The sequence below is a fragment of the Phyllostomus hastatus genome, unplaced genomic scaffold, assembly GCF_019186645.2.
Source record: "Phyllostomus hastatus isolate PE091 unplaced genomic scaffold, TTU_PhHast_1.1 phas_contig_29, whole genome shotgun sequence".
NCBI classification, from domain to species: Eukaryota; Metazoa; Chordata; class Mammalia; order Chiroptera; family Phyllostomidae; genus Phyllostomus; species Phyllostomus hastatus.
Window position 1 is genome coordinate 33,814,597 of NW_025333835.1, and position 13,502 is coordinate 33,828,098.

A 13,502-nucleotide genomic window follows, 5' to 3' on the forward strand; every position below is an offset into this window, starting at 1 on the left:
AAGATATTTCATTTGAATATCTATGATAACATTTTATAGAAACTGTTTGCAATAATGTTAGTTAGCAGCTAGGGATGAAGGGCCAGAGGGAAAAAGAAGCCAGGCCCTCACCGTTACAATCTAATAAAGAACTTAATACAGAAGGCTAAAAGAAAAAGGGAGACAGGTCTCACCCATTGATCCAGCAGTCCTGAGCTTCATCCAATGAGGCTTTATATCTCGTCTTGGTTTGTGGTTTCCATTTCCCGGATGATTGGTGATATTGAGCATCTTTTCATGTATGTGTCGATCATTTATATGTCTCCTCTGCAGAAATGTATATTCAAGTAGTTAGCCCATTTTTTAAACGTTGTTACTGTTTTGTTATTGTTGTTTGTTTGCTATTGAGTTTTAGGAGTCCTTCACAATTTTTTAAAAAATGAACTCTTTGTCAGAGATGAGGTTTCAAAATATTTCCTCAGGATCCATAGTTTGCCTTTTCACTCTGTTGTTTCTTTTGTGTGCAGCAGCTTTTTAGTTTGAAGAAATCCCAGTTATCTATTTTTTCTTTTGTTGTCTGTGCTTTTTGGTGTCAAAGCTATGAAATCGTTGCCAAGACTAATGTCAAGTAGCTCTTCTATGTGTTCTTCTGGGAGTTTTACAATTTCAGGACTTACCTTACACTGAAGTCAGGATCTTGAAGAAATGTTAGCACCCCATGCTTATTATACCAGTATTTACAGTAGCTAAGAAGTGGAAACAACCTACAGGTGCAAGGACAAATGAATAGATTTTAAAAAATGAAATATTTATATAATTATATATAATATGTATATAGTTTTATATATATATAATTATTATTCAGCTTTTAAAAAGAAATGAATTATGCAGTATGCAACAACATGGTGGAGCTTTGATGATAATATGCCAAGTAAAATAAGCCATTCACAGAAGGACAAATACTGAATGATTTCACTGACACCAAGTATCTAAAATAGACTCATAAAAGCAGACAGTAGAATGGTAGCTCCCAAGAGCTGGAGGGAGGGGGAAATAGAGAACTACTAATCAACATATATAAAGTTTCTGTTATGTAAGGTGGATAATTTCGAGGTCTGTTGTACAACATTTTGTTTAGAGTTAACAAATTTGTATTGTACACTCACAAATATGTTAAAAGAGCAGATACCACATTTAGTGTTCATGCCACAATACATTTTTTAAAATGTATCTTTTAACATAATGGAATAATAAAATAGTCCCATATAATATTTTAACTCTTTTATCTAGAAATTAGACTTTAGAATGTAGGAGATAAGTTAATGTATCAAATTTATATTATTTTTATTGATTTAGTCCACCATCTATCTCAGTGATTAGAGAATATTTAGAACTTAGATTTTTCTGTAGCATTGCTATGCAAAAGGGAAATCAGTAAATTTAAAGAGCTAATTATCTTTAATATGATTATTGATTCATATTCGAGAGTTTACTCTGCATATACTCCTCTGATAAGTGTGGGAACACAAGGAAGTGTAAACATATACCCCTTGGCATCAGGTTGCAGTCTGGAGGCAGAGAATGGTTAATGACAAGAGAATAAATAACCACAGAAAGCAGTAAATACTGGTATATAATAAAAATTGTTGAGGATACTGAAGCAGGACTCGTTAAGAAGGGAGATTGTTGGCAGAGCCTTTCAGAGCTAAAAGTAATAATTCAAATCAAACTGGACATGGGAATGTACACAAACAATTCAGAGAAAAACCTGTAGGTCCTTTGACTAAGGAACAAGATATGGAGCAGGGGCAATCAGAGAATTTTGGAAGTTGGGAGCAATCAATTTTTGAGTCGCTAAATACAATGTGAAATAAGTTATTCATTAATTTATATTTAAATTTTAAGGAATGTTGGAAAATCTTGGATTAATGGCTCGGACATACTTGTATATAATGTAATTTGCCTGCAAATAGGCAAAAATAGGAATTATAGGAATAATAATAGGAATTATGCTGATCTCTCACTCATCTGATAGATTCCAAATTAATTAAGAAGTATGATAAAAAAATACCTTCCCATTTTTGGACCTATGCTATTTTTCTTCATGAGACCTATCACCACCCAAATTCTGTATAGTCTACAAATGGTTCAATTTTCTAAATAATTTTTCTTCCTTATATTGCTCACATATTCCTGGTACTTATCTATTAATCTTTTCTTCAGAATCCTTTATTTAAACCCACTATATTCAGTTTTTCTTCCATTCCCAGAAACCTTTTCTGATCCTACACTTGACCCTAGTGTTTGTCCAGTCCTGACCTATAGATCAACTGCCCTGTGATCACTGTATCAAGATGTCCACCCACTCACTGCCATGGCTGTTTTTTAAAACATTTAATACTCTATAATGCCTAACCCTATGATTTGCCCTCAGTAAAGTGAGCTGGACTTATTGAACTGATAAGCTTCAATTATATTTTGTAATCAAACTTTTAAATTATTGAAAATACTCAAATGTCAAGAAATTTCAATAAAAAAAAATAGTACTATTCCATTCTTCAGTTTCCAGAAATTTCTTCTCTAGTTATGGTCTATGACTGACAAACCTTATTGCTATTATAAAAACATGATCCTATCAAGGCAAATTATTGCATTGCTTTTATTATCTCCATGTAGTCATCATCTCTGGACACGTTAGAGATTCCGAGACTCTTAATAGAATTCTGATTATTGTAGGTTAAAAAGAAGTACTTGAATGGATGTTGTCATTGAAATCCCGTCAGGGAGCCAAACTCTTATGGCAATGGCAGCCCTGTTGCAACACAGCCTTCCCAGCAGCACGGCCCAGGTTTCCTTTTTATCCACATTGGTTGCATAAATTTCTAAGTGTCCAGGAGGGAATAGCTTCAATATAGGTGTTAGGGATATCTCAATGATTTAGTAACTGCACAACCATCTATCCATATTGTTCCTTCCAGTGGTGTTAATCATTTGACACCATCCCAAGCCTGCATGATTTTTTTAAACTTTATTTTCATTTTTGACACTCTCACAGATTGTTCTCATTCCTCCCCTCACCCCTTGCTCACCTCCACCCAGCCCCTGACCCCCTTCCCTTTGGCCACAACCACACTGTTGTCCATGTCCATGAGTCTTGCATATGCCTTCTTTGGCTAGTACCTTCACCTCTTTCGTCCTGCCCCCTACCTCCTCTCCTGGCAGCTGTCCATCTGTTCCATGTATTCCTGCCTCTGTTTCTACTCTGTTTGTCCACTTATTTTGTTCATTAGAATCCACATATAAGTGAGATCATTCTTAAATGCTCATTACTTCGGTCTCTATTACCCAAAATCCAGCCTTAACAGTGAAACAGAACTGGAAAAACCTGTCAAGACAAGTACAAAAGCAATCTAATAATGAAGAAAAGTATTGCTTAAGGGAAGAGGAAATGAGATAGCATAGCTTGCACCAGATGCATATATTACTTAGTAGTTTTTTCTTTGATTTCAAAATTGAAAAAGAAATAAAACAGAACCAGTAAATCTTGTTGTTTCCCATAGCAGTGGTTATAGTCAAAATGCCAATTTCTTCATGAGATCTCCTTCAGTTAGAAGGTATTCCAATTTCAACCTTTACTTCATATTATGTCAGGATATCTTTTGTTATTTAATGAAATTTTGTAACATTTTTAAAGTTATTAAAACAGTATAAATTATCATTTTGAATTTTCCATAGGCATAATATATTTCTTGTCTGTTACAAATGTAAAGTCTCCTTGGACACTATAGATACTTTCGATCTACAATTTAGTGTTTCTAGATATTGTTTTCTTAAACTGGCCAGATATCTTGACACAATAATTTAGAAAATGGATGGCTCATTTAAAAATCTTTACAGGCTAATTATCTGTATGTTTATACTTCTTTCTTGCCAACCTCCTTTTATCTTTGTAGCGCACTCTGCTCTGGAAGAGAGGAGAAATGAGAGGAGATCCAGCATGAGACAGTCAATGGGAGTTTTATTTGCAGCTAAGATTTTTCTTTGTTTTTAAGGTTGATGCTATCCACTATAAGTTTCAAAAACTAGATTCACTTAATCTAAAGATGTTATTTCTTGTCAAAACAATGAAAGAACAGAGTTCCTTTATTCTGCAGATTACTTGCGATCAATTGTAAGGTTCTTATTTTTCATTATTTGAACATCTAGTGAATTAAATTCTGGCTCCAAATGATGATTTTTGAAAAGATTATGGAAAAATCCCTAAAATTCCATGGAATTCAGTGAAGGAAAACCTTTACTCTCATCATCATTTTTCCTGAGATTTCCTGTGTAATTTAAGCAATATACTTTATCATTCTGTTTTGTTTTCTTTTAGATTTTTAAGATTCCCATCTGTAATTACCATAGTCATAATGATTGAGAAATAAAGTGTCACTAGAACCTACTACCTCTGTGAGTTAATGCTTGCCATTCATCTCAGTGAAGACACTGCACTATATTCATTTAAACTTTCTAACCAATACTTGTTTTCTGAATGAAATCTACAGACAAGATCCTCTCGTATCTTTGCCGATCAGTTAACAACTTGCAGTCACAGTGGGTTGAGTCTTTGATAATATTCAAGAGCTCCGATAATTGAACACTTTTATTTTTAGTCTATTTGATGTTTTATTGCCTTCTGTGTGACTCATCCGCCAGAAAAAAGGGTAACACAGAATGCATTTGAAACAACTAATTACCCTGGAATGAAACACTAGTCCTAGATCAATTCAAGTTTCCTTTGAATTAATACCAATTACACAATTATGTGCCATTGCATTATTATTTTACTAAATTCCAAAGCAAAAAGACTGATTATCAGAGAAGTGAATTTTCGAGGGAAAAGGTCAGGGTCATTTGTAATTATTTTTCTTCAGAATTCTATTCCTCCGGGGTTAAAAATATGTATTGCAGAGGGGAAAGAAGCAGCTAAAGAAACTCAAATATAGTGCACTGCTTTCATCTGGAACTTTGCAGAGAAGGGTGGTAGAAAGAAAGGAAAGGCAGTGTTCATTTTAACAAAGGCAACAGGAAATCGTTTGGTGAACTAAGACCCTGTAGTAAAACAAAACTCTGATCACATCTGAATATGTTATGAGATAAGGATTTGGACATAACCTCGTCCTTAGGCATCAATGGTATTGTGTGAAACTTTATTCTCAGATTATCTTACACATCTTTGTACATTCACATATATATTCCCATGTGCTGGGCATTATTGCGGGGCATTCACTTTTTTAATATCTCTAGAAAAGCTGAGACTAACATGTTGCCACATACTGGCACTGAGGATCAAAGCATTTCCTATTGTGGTGGACACTGTACTCTGCCTTTATGTAACAAGATGAGAGCTAAAAAGAAAATCATTTTCTATGATGTAGAGATTAATTATTTCTAGTCTTTTTTTGGTATTATATACAGACAAGGCAAACAGCACTGTACCCATCCTTAGTGAAGGCACTCTTTCCACGGGAGAGCAAACACTATCTAATGCACTAAGCATCACATTCCTGAAGACTCACTTCTTTTCTCATTACTCTCACCTTTCTCTCATATATATTTTTCATTTAGTGCTCCCCGATTGTGAATGCTTGTCTGGTGTCCATCTGAATATAAACAAAAGAAATGAATCATAAAGAAATGCATTTGTCATATAATCCAGCAAAAGAAAAAGGTAATTTTATATAAAAAGAACACATTACATATTTAAAAAGCATACATACTAACTTATAATTATATGATAAATTAAGAGATATGTTGCCTTTTGCTTCTGAATAGGAAGTAATGATTACATCATTTTCTTTCAATTTCCCCCCTATTTTTATATATTTTACCTAATTTCTATCTCAGTGTGTAAAAATCCAAATGCTTCATAAAGAAATATGTGTTTTATACGAAACTCCACTGATGCATATGGCAGAGAACTTCATTTAAATAAAGTGTATGCTATTTTTAAAATGTACACATGTACTATGGCCCTGTGGTTCATCTGGTTGAACTGTCGTCCCTTACACCAAAAAGGCTGCAGGTGTGACTCCAGATCTGGCACATACCTCGCCTGTGGGTTTGATTCCTGCTCAGGGTACGTACAGGAAGCAACCAACCAATGTTTCTGTCGCTCATCGATGTTTCTCTCTCTCTTTTCTCCTCTTTAGAAAATCAGTTTTTTAAAAAACATATCCTTAGATGAAGGTTAAAAATAAAATGAAATAAAATGTACACATCAACTGAATATCAGATGATAAATTAAGAAATTTTATAGTTTTAAAAAACACTTGAAAAGTTAGCTCTAATTCTTTTTTTAAGATTTTATTTATTTATTTTTAGAGAGAGGGGAAGGGAGGGAGAAAGAGAGAGAGAAACATCAATGTGTGGTTGCCTCTCATGTGGCCCCCACTGGGGACTTGGCCTGCCACCCAGGCATGTGCCCTGACTAGGAATCAAACTGGCAACACTTTGGTTCATAGCCCATGCTCAATCCACTGAGCTACACTAGCCAGGCCTTCTAATTCTTAAAATTATCCTTCAGTGCCATATTTCAATGAAATTGGATAAAATATTTACCTTTTAAAACTTTTATAAAATATTTTCTACACTCAGATTTGTGTTTTGCCTTATATACTTTCTATATATCTAAAATTTAATGTACCATTAAAAAATATTACAAGGAGTTTCCAAAATTAATCTCTAAAATAATTTTAAAAAACTAAAATTTTAAAGGAGCTATAGTATCATGACTTTTAATGATCCACAAATATTATGGTTTACTCATGACATTGGAATTAATCCTTCCTTGTCTCTTCTAACTTCTAGTGGCTGCCATCAATCTTTGCTTTCTTGGCAGTGCATGCATCACTCTGATTTTTGGCTGTGTAGCCACAGTGTTTTCCTTGTGTATCTCTGTGGGTCTGCAATGGCCTTATTATAGAGAAAGTAGTTCCTGAATTTAGAGTTTACTCTAATTTAGTATGAACTTGACCAATTAACTCTGCAAAGATCTTACTCTAATGGTCAGATTATGGTGTTCTGGATAGACATGAATTTTGGAGGACACCGTTCAATCCACTACAAGATCTATACAAATATTTTTTGGAAATGGTACAAAAACCAATTTTATTTAAAATCATGGGAATTATTTAGTGCAGTGGAGTATATAAGTATTTACATTTATACATGTATGTGTTATGTATTTACATATCATAACATTTTAGCTTTTTATGGTAGTGATTTGAAAATAAAATGACAATAAAAAACATTTAGTTATTTTCTGCATGATTTTGATTGTTCTGAATTTTGGGAGGGGGAATTAATCAATTTATCTGAGAATTCCCCAATTTAGAATTTTTTTTTCTGACCCAGAGTGGAAGTATTTTTAATTTTACTAATTTTTGTTATTATTTAGAGGTACTGAACTGTTTTGAATAAGAACATATATTCTTGAGCCCAAAATACCTCAGGTGAAATTCAGGATCAAGCACTGTCTAGATAAACATGTTTGTGTCTCCAAATCCTAGTCGGCAAAGTGGTCCTCCTCGCCTTTCTCAATGCACAGCATGATTGTATGGATCACATCCCTTCGCATACCTGAGTCCTTAAAATGGTACTTGTAATAAAGGAAGAGTCCAAAAATGTTAGCTGTTGTTAATACTGGCAATAAGAAATCTTATATCTGAACATCATTTATTGATTCATTCTCCAGAGGTCAATTTTTTAATGTAGGGACACAGAAAAAAATTGAGAATAATGCCTAAAACCAAAGTAAAAACTAATGGCACACCACTATGCTATTTTCAAAAAAAAATTTGGAGAATAACTATGGGAAGATTTATGCCTCTAAAGCTGTTTCTAAAAATCTAATACAAATGCAATTACTAATATACAGAAGAGTAAGATATTCCCCCACATGTTCTTCCACACATGCCATTGTACTGAAGGAGCAGTACGACTCATATCAGAAGCGGGGTGATCCAGTACAATACAAAAATAAGAGCATCGGCCTTGCAGTAGGAACAAACATTTGATAATTCCCTGACAAAGAATTTTTTTGTTGTGGTCTTGTTGAAAAAGTATTTGAGAAATTGAAATGACTGATAGAAGAAAGGGAGCACAGGAGATGTACTTGTAGAGTCGTAGCTCGCTATTGACAAGTACATGTATTTGGCAGTAACCAGTTAAAGTTCAGAGCACATTGTTGATAGGTACATGTCAAGAAACATATCAGCAAATTGCAGCACTTACAGAACAGAGCATTAAGACTTGGCACTATGTGTATATATTAACTTATATATATAACATGACAACCTCCTATAATCAGAGGTACATCATACATAAGATGAAAATAATTGTCATTTTTACTAAGTAAAAGGTACCATGGGAATGAATACAAATAGATATAATGATCTTCCTTAAAATGCACAATGGACTTCATGTAGGAAATAAAATGCAGTAGACGTATTAGGAATAAATATTGGAATTGAAATAAGATAGTACTTTTTAACAATTAGAGCCATTGAATTCTCAGTAGGAGTTAAAATTAATTTTTATATGTTGTCATACTATTTATAAAATCTCTTCACAAAGAGTGTCTCAATTATTCTTCAAAACTCTTGTAATTGTCAGAATATTAATTTTTTATTTTATAAGCAAGAAATATGAAATCCAGAGGATTTGTGCTAAATTTACCCCTATCGCCTATCTTTCCCACTACCATAATACAATATCATCTGTAATTTTTCCTGAAATGTACAGAGAAATTCATTTTATCTATGTTAATAAACTGCTATTTGTGAAACAGCTGTGACTCATAAATTGCTCAAGGCCACAGAATAGATAACTGAGATTAAACTGGAACCCACTATGTTCTTACCATGAAGCAGATGTTCTTGCCAAGTAATCCAAGTATCAATCGCACTATCAGAGTTGTATGGGGAGAAATGCTTTACTTAGACAGACACTGGACTCGCTCTTAGAGTAACCATTTGCTCATATTGCCAGAAATAGCACGTTTACATTGTTATTGAATTTATTGGATAACTGTTGATCCAGACACATTTTACAGAGGGGATCATTTTAGTTGATGGATGTCAGCAACAAAGGGGACATTGGCTGAAATTGATCTATCTAGTAAAATACGAGCCCAGGTTTCAGAAAGCTTTCAAACTTTAATGATCCAAGGTTCTTTAGTACCATTGAGGCTGTACAGGCACATGCTTCCTAACTGAATTTTGTTCAAAATGTATATATACATTTATCTTTTGAAGAGCTATGTCAAGTAGGAATAGGAGATTGTACTTATTATATAACTAAAAATAGGCTATGGCTTATCCCTTCTGAAGTACCTTCTCTACCCTTTTGAAACAGCTGCTTAATTATTTTATGTGGCATTCCATGTATTGAAGCTTTACATGGTTTTTCAATTGATAAACCTCCTAAAACATACACAGCTAAATGAGGCTATAACCCAGAGAACCTTTGTCTGCTTGTTTTTGTTTGAAAAGGATAACAGCATTGTTAAGAGGAAGATCAATCCACTTACAGAGAAAAAGAGAAGAATAAAATTCAAGACGAAAGGTTCTGCAGAGGATGGTGCATACAGAGCTCTGGCCAGCATTTGGCTATAGGAGATTAATGATACTGTGATGGGCAGGTGTGGGGGAGTTGGGGGAACACCAAGAACAAAAAGAGCTAAGAATACAAGGAGGCAGGAAATAAGAGACCATCTTTGTTTACTAACTCAGCCTTCATCTTCTCATCTTCTAATCAAAAGTTCTTACATATTGATCTTTATTAACTTTTCCTACTCCATTATTCTTTGTTTTAAAACCACTTAGGAATTGTTCCACAAGGATTGCTAAACCATCCATGAGAGAAGAAGCAGATACATTTTAGCATTTTTGTGTCTTCAAAGGCAGATGATGAGTGAACACATTGGCTTTTAAAGTGGCCAGGAGTCTGTTTTCCCAGCATGTGCTGTGAGGACAGTGGAGGTGGAGGCTGACCTGCATACCTTTATAACCAGCACCTGTGTCTGCATGCCTCGCATGCCATTGTGTGCCAAACCACAGTATAAAGGACAGGGTAAAGCTGTTATTATTTGTACCCATAATGAGAGGCAGTTTGAGAAAACATCACCTCCTTCTTGATGATGGTTCCTGAGCATTGCCTTGTCTTGGCTTTATGAATGCATTTCTGCATAAAAAGGGTACAGGCATCTGAGTTAAAAATCCGAAGAGGTGAGAAAATAAACATTGCAAAAGAAAGCCAAGTTTTTTTTTATTACAAAGCAAACTACATTGATAATATTTCAAAATTATCAAATGCATTTCTTTGTTCATATATATATATACTTAATTTAATATTGAAAGTTTGTATTTGGATAATAGTCATTAGTGAAACACTTTACTAGTGCCTGAGATACACATTTCTCAATAAATGTTTTTTGAAAATTAAATCGAGTTTAAATAAACATATGGGTCTTAGACTTCCCAAATATCAAAGGCTACTTTGTATATCAATGACAGATTTAAGGCATGACTAGAAGCTAAACAAACACATTCAAAATCATAACAATCTGGTAAGTGTGAAAAAAGAGAACAATGTTTGAAAATGCGAATGACGCACTACTTGCCACAAATAAAATGCTATCCACATTTTTAAATGTTTTTCTAAAATCATTGTGAGATGAGGCACGATAGGACAACAGATCAGGAATTTTCCAAGTCAGGGAAATTTGCCCTCAGCCACTACCATGTGTGGTTTAGGGCAACTTAGATTTCTGGGTCTGATTGCTTGTATAGGTAAAATGGGGATAATATTGTTACTTGAAGGTTTGGTATAGGGATTACACTGATTGTATCCAAAGTACCCACAACTGGGTATAGGTGGCTCTTAAGCAAACACTACATTTTAGTTTTATTTATTATTTATGTAAACTTGTGGTATAAGGTTGATCTTAATAAAGACCAGAGCTAAGAAGTATCTTGCTAAGCTTAATGTTTTACATTAACTTTCAACATTTTTGTAGCTTCAGGCAATTCCGACCCAGTGATACTTATCTTTGTAACTTGGCATAATTTCTACCTTGTATGTTATGCTCTCTCATACATGCAATAACACATAGTATCGATGTTTTAATAGTATCGGTACTCATGTTTTAAATGTAGAGACTAAAGTGAATTACATTAGAAATAAAGAAACAGTATTTAAATTGGGTGTACTTTTAAAAAATTCATCATATTATCTTTTCAAGAAATGGATATTTATGTGAAAAAAAATGAATATACTGTATTCAGACCTTACAACCTCCACAAAAAACTAACTAAAATGAATCATAGGACTAAATGTAATGTGCAAAACTATCACAGTGTTAGAAGATAACATAGGAGAATATCTAGGTGACCTAGGGCATGGCAATGACTTTGTAGACACTAGTAAATGTATGGTTCCTAAAAGAAATAACTGGTGAGTGGGATTTCATTACAATCAAAAACTTTAGCTCTATAAAATACACTGTTGAAGAAATGAGAGACATGCCACAGACTATGGGAAAATATTTACAAAGATATATTGGATAGAGAAATATTATCCAAAGTGTACAAAGAACTCTTAAAATTCAACAATAAGTAAACAAACAATCCAATAAAGAGTGGGCCAAAGAGCTTAACAGATATCCAACTTATGCAGATGTCCAGATGGCAAGTAAGCACATGAGAAGATGCTCCTCATCGTATGTTACCAGAAAAATGCAAATTAAAATGAGAACAAAATACCAACACACCTGTTAGAATGGCCAAAATCCTGGATGCTGACAACACCAAATGCTGGAAAGGGTGTGGAGGTACAGGAACTCTCTTTCATTGCTTACAGGAAGGTAGAATGCCCCAGCCACCTTGGAAGCTAGTATGGCAGTTTCTTTCAGAACAAAACAAATCTTTCTGTAGTATCCATCAGTTGTTCTCCATGGTATTTACCCAAATGAGTTGAACACTTATGTCCAAATAAAAACCTGCACACAAATATTTACAGCAGCTTTATTCCTAATTGCCAGAACTTGGAAGCAACCATGTTCTTCAGTAAGCAAATGGATAAATAAACTGTGTTATATCCAAACAATAAAATAATATTTATTTTTAAGGCATGGAACAATTTTAAATGCTTATTAGGAAGTGAAAGAAGCCAATCTGAAAAAGCTACATACTGTATATTTCAACTACATGACCTTCTAGAAAAGGCAAAAAAAAAAAATAAGTGGTTGCTAAGGAGCGATGACTTAGACAAAGAGTAGAGAATTTTTAGTGAAGGGAAAATATGCTTTATAATAATACTACCATGGTGAATACATATTTTTGTACATCTTCCAAAACTCAGAATATATAGCACCCATAGGGCACCCTAGTGTAACTTGTCAACTTATCATGATAATATGATTTAATAGAAGTGAATCTATTATAATAGGTGTACCACTCCAGTTTGGAATACTGATAGGCAATGTGGCTGGACTTCTTGGGGTCAGCAGATATATGAAAACTCTATCTTCTCGCCAATTTTGCAGTGAACCTAAAACTGTTTTAAAAATAAAGTTTAAGAAACAAATCTCTCATTTTATAATAAATACTATCTTTTTAGTATTGAAATGATACATTTACTAAAATTAAGATCTTTATTTTAGCTTACAAGAAATACATGGAAATAAAGACACTTTAGGGAGAGGTCTAAAAAGTGGAATAATGAAAATATCTCATACCGAATCTATATGTATGCTAATTCTAACAATGCTTAAACTATATATTGTTTATACAAAACATTTAAAATAAATGCAATATCATGATAATTATTTGTATTATATTTTCTTTGTCAATGTTTGATTCTATGTACTAGAATAGTAAATAAATTCTTAATAAATTGTGTTTGAAAAGGGAGTATTCATAAATAGTAACTCATTATTCTGGATTTTAAAAAAAAGCTACATAATGAGCTTCTGTCTTTGTATATGTTGTCCAATCCACTAAGTCATTTAACATTTTCTAGCTATATCTAAAATGTGCTTATATGTAATTCTGAATAAGCCAGGATCATATAATCTATGCCTAAAGTAACTATAATGTCTAATTTTTTCAAAGGAATATTAAAAGCACAGTGCCCTACCTAAATGCAGAAGCAGAGTATGTGTAACAGCAAGACGTATTTTTCTGTGATTCCTTTTGTCCTGCACACATTTATGTTTATGACAAGAATTCCAGTGAAGAAAAAAGGGAGTAAAACAAAACATAATAAAACCACAATAGAACAGATTTTCAACTCGGGCTTTGTTAGTCTTACTAGTTATATAATGTAAGACAAATCTCTTAACTCCTTTATTTGTAAAATGAGAAAACTAGAATTGATGAACTCCAGAAGTTTATGATATGCTGGTATATGAAATTGTTTGCTCTACTATAAAACATGGAATTCTTCAAATATATATTTTCTAAGCCAAAGTCCTTCAG